This window comes from Rhinoderma darwinii, assembly GCF_050947455.1.
Source record: "Rhinoderma darwinii isolate aRhiDar2 chromosome 2 unlocalized genomic scaffold, aRhiDar2.hap1 SUPER_2_unloc_55, whole genome shotgun sequence".
Taxonomy (NCBI): Eukaryota; Metazoa; Chordata; class Amphibia; order Anura; family Rhinodermatidae; genus Rhinoderma; species Rhinoderma darwinii.
In genome coordinates this window covers 1,181,461-1,192,228 of record NW_027461724.1, presented here as the reverse complement: position 1 = coordinate 1,192,228, position 10,768 = coordinate 1,181,461, and the positions used below count along the sequence as shown (strand labels likewise).

At 42.2% G+C, this 10,768-nt stretch overlaps 1 non-coding gene and 1 pseudogene across 1 annotated transcript; both read right to left on the bottom strand.

The window, feature by feature from the left end:
- Positions 1–360: 360 nt before the first annotated feature.
- Positions 361–581, bottom strand: LOC142679635 (U2 spliceosomal RNA; annotated as a pseudogene).
- Positions 582–7,151: 6,570 nt separating this feature from the next.
- Positions 7,152–7,348, bottom strand: LOC142679676 (U2 spliceosomal RNA). The gene has a single exon (XR_012852859.1). It is a non-coding gene; the product is annotated as a U2 spliceosomal RNA (small nuclear RNA).
- Positions 7,349–10,768: the final 3,420 nt, after the last annotated feature.

The window sequence follows — 10,768 nt, the reverse complement described above, 5'->3', positions numbered from 1 at the left end:
GCTGTTCCCCTACTCCACTCCACTATTTGACTATGGTGCTGCATCAATCAGTGGCTGGCTCAGGTGCAGCTCTTTAACCTACCTAGGAGGGAGGGCGGAGAGAAGACAAGGAAGGTGAATGAGCTGTTCCAATGTGAAATGCCGGAAACACAGAAACACAGACGACACAAAACAAGAGGTGGCAATGTATTAATTAATTGCATTTAATAAATTAGCTCATTATCACACATGACTGTACAAATGCATTGTCCAACAGGTGTTGAAATAATGGGATTAAAAGGGGAGATCCCATCCGAAAGACAAAAACAATGGCAAACACAAAAAGCACTTTTGGAATCTGATTTTAGTAAACACATAAGGAAAGGGTGCACCGGTCCTGGAAATACTGCAATACCAGGTCAATGCGTGGAGTGGACAGAGCAAGCTCTATTTCCATCTCCCTGTTCTAAAAATCCATTTAATATATGGTCCCCAGATAGGGGACGTATCAGATATTAAACTGATAAGAACAGATTTTTTTTTAAGTTGGCTACCCCCTCGCGGGGGTGTCAATGATTTATTACTTAAAATTCAAAAAATATTTACAATGAATTACAGCTTTTTACAATGAATTACAGTAATAAAATCAATTTACATAAAAACACATAAAAGGGGACATGGTGGCAAATTCTTATATATTGGAGTTCCATTCTTTTACAAACCATTTATTTGAAAGGGTGGCATTTCTTTTTTTATCTAATAAATAATAAATGTACATCTCGCTAAAACAAAGACCTAAAACATCGTCAACAGATAAAACATCGTGCTTAAAAATCAGGATGTTCCTGGCCTTCCACAGAGCTTCTTTTACGCAGTTCATCGTCTTCCATGCAATAGTCTTTTGGTTCGCGGTTGGGCATCCAAAGAGTCCATATAAAATCATTTCGTAAGTCAAGTCCTTTAGGTCTGCCATCTTCTTCATTAGAGGGAATATCTTTATCCAAATATGTTTAGTAAAATCGCAAGTCCAAAAAATATGACGCACGGTCTCCTCAGCCTGGCAGCCTTCCCTCGGACAGATGGCAGACCTCGCGAATCCTCTCCTGAATTGGAATGCCCGGCATGGAAGACATTGATGAACGCAGCTCCAGGCCAGGTCCATCTGTGTATTAAAAAGATAAAACACATTAACCATTTTGAAGATAAAAGCACAGCGTTCATTATTAAAATTTTCAATATTAGTGACGACTTCATTTCCTCTTATGTCTTTTATAAGTTTCTTACTGTTTATCATGTCATTAAAATTTTTCCCTTTAAAATTAAACAAGGCCACTATTTTCTCTAAAATCACGTAATTTGCTGGTAGATTAAAAGCATAAGGTGAGGTTAAAACAATTTCAAACCACCCCATCCTTCGCATAAAAAACCCAGTATTAAAACGTAGAAAATAAGACCAATGATGTTGTTTAAAAAGAGAATTAAGACAGAAACAAAAGTACTTGATTAAAAGAAACCTATTAAAATCTGGAAAGTCTTTGCCACCCTTTGGTTTGATTTTCATTACCGTCTCACGTTTAAGTTTCTCCATTCTGGAACTCCAAAAGAAGGTAAAACAAGCTTTAGTAATTTTTCTTAATAAAACCGTGGGAGGAGGGAAAACCATGCTTAAGTATAAAAGCAAAGGTAAAATTATCATTTTAATTATTAAAATTTTTCCCTCCATGGTAAGCTTCCTCATGTTCCACATGCATATTTTTTGATTTACCTTCTGCGCCACCATGTCCCAACTGATAAAACCATTGTCGTACCCACTGAAGGAGACACCTAAAATTTTAATATTATCAGACACAGGAACCGGTATATCTCTAAGAGCCATGCTTCCTATGTTTAAAATATGACTCTTGCTGAAGTTTACTTTAAAACCGGAAGCACAGCAATAAAACTCGATTTGCCTAAGGGTTCTCTGAAGCGACAGGGCGTCCCTACATAAAACCGCCACATCATCCATGTACCCCACTGCTTTGGCCTCTACGCCGCCTCCCCGGGCAGGGGGACTCCACGGATACACTTATCGCGGCGAATTGCGCATAACAGAGGCTCCAATGCACATATAAAAAGCAGTGGGGACAAGGGACACCCCTGCTTCACCCCAGAGTTTAAAAATACGTCCTGTGTCTTAAAACCATTCACTAAAATTTTGCTGGTGCATTCTCTGTAAAAGGCTTTAATAGATAATAAAAATCCTTCAGGTATACCCATACGTTCTAAAACCTTAAAAAGATAAAAATGAGAGACACGGTCGAACGCCTTCTCAAAGTCTATAGATAAAATGGCTAATTTAACTTTTCTAGACCTCGTGTCCTCAATCACGTCTTTTATTAGGTTTAAATTATCCCAGATGCTGCGGCCTGGCACCCCACACACCTGGTCAGAGTGTATAATGTGGGGTATTATGGCTTTTAATCTATTTGCACATATTTTAGCCATAATTTTATAGTCGCTATTTAGAAGGGTTATTGGTCTCCAATTCTTTAAAACTGCGATGTCACCCGTCTTATACAGCAGGGAGACCTCACCCCTCCGCCAGGACTTAGGCAGCATCTTGGAATTAAAAACATCAGAAAAAAGGTTAAAAAGATCCTCTTTTAAAATGTCATAAAATTTTACATAAAACTCACTGGGTATACCGTCCGGTCCGGGAACTTTCCCTGTTTTAAAACTCTTAACAGTTTCTAAAACCTCCTGCTCCGTCAGCTCCTGTAATAAAAAATTCTGGGAGACAGGGTCTAAAACAGTAGTAATCTCCTTCAGTGAGTCACGCATAAAATTATGATCCACAGTCTTAACATTAAAAAGGTCAGTGTAAAACTCATGAACTTTACTTAAAAGACCCTGTACATCTGACACCCCTTCTATATTTTTGATAATTGCCTTTTTGTTATTTATTTTCTTAAAAAAGTACCTGGAGCAGGTCTCGTTCTCCTCCACATGTTGTATTTTTGAACGGAATATAATCTCTTTACCTTTCTGCTCCAGGCACTGGGCTATCTCCTTTTTCAAATTGGTGATGTCATCTTTAACGTCTATGTCATGATCTTGCATTTTGTACAGGGTCTGCAGACGGGTATTGAGAATTTTAAAAAAAGCGTATTTCTCTTTGGTTTTCGCCACGCTTTTCTTAATAAAAAAATCTTTTATTTTCTTTTTCATTTTCTCCCACCATGCACTGATGGGAGTACGTGTGTCTCTTACCCGCCTGCTTTCTTGGTAAAATTCAATAAAATCTGCTAAAACCTGTGGATCGTCTAAAAGGGAAACATTCATCTTCCAGGACTTTTTACATACAATATTATTAAGATCATGCTTTACTTTAAAAGATAAAAGCCTGTGATCTGAAAACACATTGGTTAAAACTTCACAATTAAAAGGCAGTAAATTTTCAGAACAAAAGATAAAATCAATCCTGGAGCTACAGGTGGCGTTGCTCCAGGTAACACCGGCTTCCTCTGGACTGCTCCTGTTACATTCTTTGTATATGTCTTTTAATTTAAAATCAGTCACGATATCCTTGAGCAGTCCAGAGGTCTTGTCATAGTTCCTACTCGTACTGTTGGTAAGCCGGCGTTCTCCTCTCAGGATACAATTAAAATCACCTGCGAGGATAAAAGGCTCAGATGTGTTGATAAAAAGCGGTAAAATCTCCAGCATCCTCGCTCTTTCGTTCTTTTCTGGTGATCCGTAAAAATTTAAAAACTGCCACTTTACACCATCAATAAAAGCTTTAACCATTAAAATACGTCCTGGTAAGATTTCTTGAATAAAATCAATTAAAACGTTTCCCTTAAAAAGAATGGCGACCCCTGCTGATCTGGACTCGTTGGATCCAGACCAGACGGATGGACCATACTTCCAATCCTTTTTGTAATTTTCATATCTCATTGTATGGGGAATGCCGCACTCCTGCAGGAAAAATACAGAGGCTGCCAGGCAAGATAAAAAATTGAAGAGAGCAACCCTTCTCACTTTTGACTTGGCGCCCCTCACGTTGAGGGAGATTCCCATGAGCTCAGACATCGTGGAGAGTTAAAGCAAAATTCTGATTTTAAAATAATAAATAATAGGCGTACTTAAAATCAGATTGCTCCTCCACCAGCAATACCCGAAACCTCACTTGAACTCATGGCCCCGCCCTCATCCGACTCAACTGAAAAGAGGGACGAGGCAGGAGAAGAACTACTGTCGCTGAGAGCTGAGCCAGCAACACTCACCTCGTACACGGGGAGCCCAGACTCGCACAGCCTCACCTGGGTCTCTCTCGGTTGACCGACTGGGTCCATGTCTGGTGGGTCCCCCAAGGGCCCCGCCTCTCCCCCCTGGGCCCGTGAAGGCCGGTCTAGAGGGGGAGGTTGTGCGCATGGCGGGGTGTCCGATAATACGGAGGGAGCAGTGCCCGTCCTCCTCACCAGTGCAGGCGAGGAGGGGGTCCCAGGAGGAGCCACATCTTTCCGCACGGACGTATCCATCTGCTCCTCCCCTGTCTCCCTCCTACTGGCACGTTCTTGCTTCCCCTTTTTACGGGGACCCACCTGTACCCAGTCTTCTCCTTCCGAGTCGGTCTCTAGAGACCCAGGATTAGGAGCAGGCCCGGCACCGCCTGAGCAACCAGCCGTCTGGGATGCCACAGGTTCATCGATGGCCTGCTCCTTTTCTGCCTTCCTCTTGGCCTGCCGTTTTTCCTTGGCGCTGGGCTCATTTTTATCCCCTGAGGTCGCTGGCTGAGAGGCACCTGTTTTGGCTTCGGCTAGCCGTACTCTTGAAGCCCAGGTACCTCTCTGCTCTTTCGCCGCAACAGCTTGTTCTCCTCCTTGAGGACGGGACTGCTCTGCTGGTGGAGCACGTGGGGGCACCTCGGGTTGCTCATCTTCTTCGCCTCGGTACCTATGTGGACAAGCATAATAAAGATGACCAGTTTTTTGACAAAAATTGCATTTTTTCTCTTCTGTACATTCTCTCATTGTGTGTTGTTTACTTCCACAGTTCCTGCAGGTGACATCGCAGTTAAAACTGGTATGTCCATAGGTACCGCAGGCCCTGCAGAAGTTTGGCATTCCTGAGAAATAGAGGTCGCCATTCACATTCCCAAGTTTAAAACGAGCAGGTGGTAGCTTCGTTTCTTGGGTGGAGGGGTCCTTTATTAGCGTAACAATAAATTTCCATTTGACGGTCCACACACCGCACTCGTTCATAACTCTCCCCAGCAGCTTAACGTTCTTAAAGTATGCAGCAAGAAACGCCGCCACTTCCTGATCTTTCACGTATGGGGAATACATTTTAATCACTACGAGTTTGGTTACTTCAAAAGCGTGTTCAATTACCTGGACTCCCAAGGCCATGAGTTCACCTTGTTGCCTCTCAGCTTTTCCCATGGCATCACGGAGGATTCCTTCTCCCATAAAAGTCACGTCGTACACTCCACGCCTTGGGTAGTCCTGGATCGCCAAAATCTCGTTCTTGTGGACCGCCAACCGCTTTTCCAAAATATCGTGGACAAGGAACTTGAGACCACGAGGACCGCCTCCACCCTCTGCCAAGATAAATCTTGCAGTATTCCGCAACCGGGCGTATACCGGCACCGCATCAGGTCCGCCTGCCATTTGCGTGGCCAGGTCGGTACCGCACAGCTTGCGCTGCGCCCTTTGGGTTCAAGGAGACACACCAAAGGGCTGGGGGGGGATCGCAACTCGTTGCTCAGGACTAAGCCTCTCTCCCAAATAGCAGCACGGGGGTGAAGTCCAGGCGAACCTGGACGATCCCCCGAGGCCGAGAGAGAGGGTACCTGAGCACCTTCTGACTAAAAACCTCCTGTATAAATACACTTGGTCTTAGCCAAAAGGCCGAGAAGCGATAACCCGAACGGGCCGCGCGTTGACCGAGGCTGCCCAATACTGCTGTTCACCCCTTGCAGCGATTCAGCCTACTCCTAGGCAATTCCATGGGGCCCTGCAGGCTCACACACACTCACAGCTACTAAGCGGGAGGTGAATAAAGGCCGGAGAGGAAGCAAGACAGGATTTGCTTCTTTTGCTTGCACCACAATGCAGTGCTGAAAGAGGAGGAATCGACATAAAAACGCCTTCCTGGCAACGCCCAAATGCCCTCCTGCCGTGCAAACACTGGCAGCAGCAGCAGCAGCAGCAGTAAGTGCATGCCCACTGCCACCCCTTCTCCTTTCACACCTTGTATCAGCTTTAATCCAGTCCAGTGCTGCCTGCTGAGCAGCACTGACCAAAACTGCCTGGGCCCAGGCTTTTATCTCTGAGGTCCCATTATGATGTCAGAAAGCTTGCTCTGGCTCCTGAGGTCTCCACTATGACACGTGCAAAGGTCCGTCTGAACTTTATATGAGACGGTGCGGCTCAGTCAGTCACTCAGTGTTGCCTGAGAGGGCAACACTGCAACAGCCGGCCCCCAGGCTGTCTTTTTTTTGCACAGCTAGTTGCCTCCAGGAGGCCACAAGAGGGAGACAAGGGACTGCAAAATGGAAAATAGGCATCCACCAACTTTACAGACAACTTGTTCTCCTTGCTCCTACAACCTCCATCCTTGCACAGTTTGTTATTCTTCCAGGTAACATAGTAACAAATCCAAATTGCTGCTCTCTTTGTAGGCAAGCAAGGGTTTGTTGCAACTGCAATTCTTACTTCTTCTTGAAATGTAGGGACCACAGTACATTCCATCACATCCATCTAGTGTACACAGGTAGGTCCATTGTGACGGGCGGGCGGGCGGGCTGGCTGCTTTAATGGCTGTTTGCTGTTCCCCTACTCCACTCCACTATTTGACTATGGTGCTGCATCAATCAGTGGCTGGCTCAGGTGCAGCTCTTTAACCTACCTAGGAGGGAGGGCGGAGAGAAGACAAGGAAGGTGAATGAGCTGTTCCAATGTGAAATGCCGGAAACACAGAAACACAGACGACACAAAACAAGAGGTGGCAATGTATTAATTAATTGCATTTAATAAATTAGCTCATTATCACACATGACTGTACAAATGCATTGTCCAACAGGTGTTGAAATAATGGGATTAAAAGGGGAGATCCCATCCGAAAGACAAAAACAATGGCAAACACAAAAAGCACTTTTGGAATCTGATTTTAGTAAACACATAAGGAAAGGGTGCACCGGTCCTGGAAATACTGCAATACCAGGTCAATGCGTGGAGTGGACAGAGCAAGCTCTATTTCCATCTCCCTGTTCTAAAAATCCATTTAATATATGGTCCCCAGATAGGGGACGTATCAGATATTAAACTGATAAGAACAGATTTTTTTTTTTAGTTGGCTACCCCCTCGCGGGGGTGTCAATGATTTATTAATAAAAATTCAATTTTACAATAGATAACACTACAATTACATCAAACATTTTCATATTGTTACAATAGTAAAAATCAAATTACATTAATATTTATAGGGGGACATGGTGGTAAATCTTTATTTATTGGAGTTCCAGTCAGTCACAAACCATTTATTTAGAAGGGTGGCATTTGCTTTCCTGTCAATTAAGTAATATAAATACATCTCACTAAAACAAAGACCTAAAACATCATCCGTTGTTAAAACGTCGTGTTTAAAAAGAAGGATGTTCCTGGCCTTCCAAAGAGCTTCTTTAGCGCAATTCATCGTCTTCCATGCTATTGTCTTCTGATTCGCGGTCGGGCATCCAAATTGTCCATATAAAATATCATCGTAACATAAGTCCTTCAGGTCTGCCATCTTTTCCATAAGAGGGAATATCTTTTTCCAAAAATGTTGTGCAAAGTAACATGTCCAAAGTAAATGACGCACTGTCTCCTCAGCCTGGCAGCCTTCCCTCGGGCAGACGGCAGACCTCGCGAATCTTCTTCTGTATTGGAATGCCCGGCATGGAAGACATTGATGAATGCAGCTCCAGGCCAGGTCCTTCTGTGTGTTAAAGAGATAAAATATGTTAGACATTTTCCAGATAAAACCACTGCGTTTTTCGTTAAAATTGTCTATTCTGCTGACCGCATCCTCTCTTTTTAGGTCGATTAAAAGCTTCTTGCTATTTTTAAGATCATTAATACTCTTCCCTTTTAATTTAAATAAAGCAACTATTTTTTCTAAAATTACATATTGTGGGGGTAAATTAAAAGCATAAGGTGAGGTTAAAATAATCTGGAACCACCCACACCTTCGCATAAAAAACCCTGTATTATAACGTAAATAAAACGACCAATAGTGCTCTTTAAAAAGGGAATTAAAACAGAAGCTAAAAAATTTTAGTAAAAGAAACCTATTAAAATCTGGAAAGTCTTTGCCACCCTTTGGTTTGGACTTCATCACGATTCCTCTCTTTAATTTCTCCATTCTGGAACTCCAAAAGAAAGTAAAACAAGCTTTAGTTATTTTTCTCAGTAAAACCGTGGGAGGAGGGAAAACCATACTCAGATATAAAAGCAGGGGTAAAATGACCATTTTAATAATTAAAATTTTTCCCTCCATAGTAAGCTTCCTCATATTCCACATACATATCTTCTTGTTTACTTTCTGCGCCACCATGTCCCAACTGATAAAACCATTGTCGTACTCACTGAAGGAGACCCCTAAAATTTTAATATTATCCGACACAGGAACTGGTATGTCACTAAAAACCATGCTTCCTATGCTTAAAATACTACTCTTGCTAAAGTTTATCTTAAAACTGGAAGCACAGCAATAAAACTCTATCTGCTTGAGGGCTCTCTGAAGCGACCGGGTGTCCCTGCATAATACCGCTACATCATCCATGTACCCCACTGCTTTAGCCTCTATGCCGCCTCCCCCTGGTAGGGGGACTCCACGTATCAACTTGTCTCGGCGAATTGCGCATAATAGAGGCTCTAACGCACATATAAAAAGCAGTGGGGACAAGGGACACCCCTGCTTCACCCCAGAGTTTAAAAATATGTCCTGTGTCTTAAAACCATTTACTAAAATCTTACTTGTACAATTTTTATAAAAGGCTTTGATGGATAATAAAAATCCTTCAGGTATACCCATACGCTCTAAAACCTTAAACAAATAAAAGTGAGAGACACGGTCAAAAGCTTTTTCAAAGTCTATTGATAAAATTGCTAAATTATTCTTCTTAGACCTCGTGTCCTCAATCACATCTTTAATAAGGTTAAGATTGTCCCAGATGCTGCGGCCTGGCACCCCACATACTTGGTTGGAATGTATTATGTGGGGTATTATGGCTTTCATCCGGTTCGCACATAATTTAGCAATGATCTTGTAGTCGCTGTTTAGAAGGGTTATTGGTCTCCAGTTCTTTAAAACTGCGATGTCACCCGTCTTGTATAATAGGGAGACCTCACCCTTCTGCCAGGACTTAGGCAGCATCTTGGATTTAAAAACTTCTGCGTATAGTAAAAACAAATCTTCTTTTAAAAGATCATAAAATGTTACATAAAACTCACTGGGTATACCGTCCGGACCAGGAACTTTACCTGCTTTAAAACTTTTAACTGTTTCTAAAATCTCCTGCTCCGTCAGGTCCTGCAATAAAAAATTCTGGGAGACAGGGTCTAAAACAGTGGTAATCTCCTTCAGTGAGTCACGCATAAAATCACGATCCACAGTCTTAACATTAAAAAGGTCAGTATAAAACTCATGAACTTTACTTAAAAGACCCTGTACATCCGACACACCTTCAATATTTTTGATGACAGCCCTTTTATTGTTGATTTTTTTAAAAAAGTACCTGGAGCAGGTCTCGTTCTCCTCTATGTTTTGAATTTTTGAACGAAAAATTATTTCTTTACCTTTCTGCTCCAGGCACTGGGCTATCTCCTTTTTAAGGTCGGTGATGTCGGCTTCCACTTCTATTTCATTGTCTCGCATTTTGTACAGGGTCTGCAGACGGGTGTTTAGTGTATTAAAAACAGCATATTTTATTTTGGCTTTTACCACACTCTTTTTAATAAAAAAATCTTTTATTTTACTTTTCATCTTCTCCCACCATGCACTGATGGGAGCTCTGGTATCTCTCACCCGCCTGCTTTTCTTGTAAAATTCAATAAAATCGGTTAAAACCTGTGGATCATCTAAAAGGGAAACATTCATCTTCCAGGACTTCTTACAAATAAGATTATTAAGATCACGCTTCACATAAAAAGATAAAAGCCTATGATCTGAAAACACGTTGGTTAAAACTTCACATTTAAAAGGCAGTAAGTTCTCATTACAAAATATAAAATCTATCCTGGAGCTACAGGTGGCGTTGCTCCAGGTAACGCCGGCTTCCTCTGGACTGCTCCTGTTACATTCTTTGTAAACATCTTTTAAATTAAAATCGCTCACCATATTTTTGAGCAGTCCAGAGGTCTTATCGTAATTTCTGCTTGTAGCACTTGTAAGCCGGCGTTCCCCTCTCAGGATACAGTTAAAATCACCTGCGAGGATAAAAGGCTCAGTTGTGTTAATAAAAAGAGGTAAAACTTCTAGCATTTCTGCCCTCTCATTTTTATCAGGTGAGCCATAAAAATTTAAAAACTGCCATTTCACACCGTCAATAAAAGCCTTAACCAATAAAATACGTCCTGGTAAGATTTCTTGAATAAAATCAATTAAAACGTTTCCCTTAAATAGAATGGCGACCCCTGCTGATCTGGACTCGTTTGATCCAGACCAGACGGATGGACCATATTTCCAATCTTCTTTATATTTGGTGTACTTCATCGTATGGGGAATACCGCACTCCTGCAGGAAAAAAACAGAGGCTGCCAGG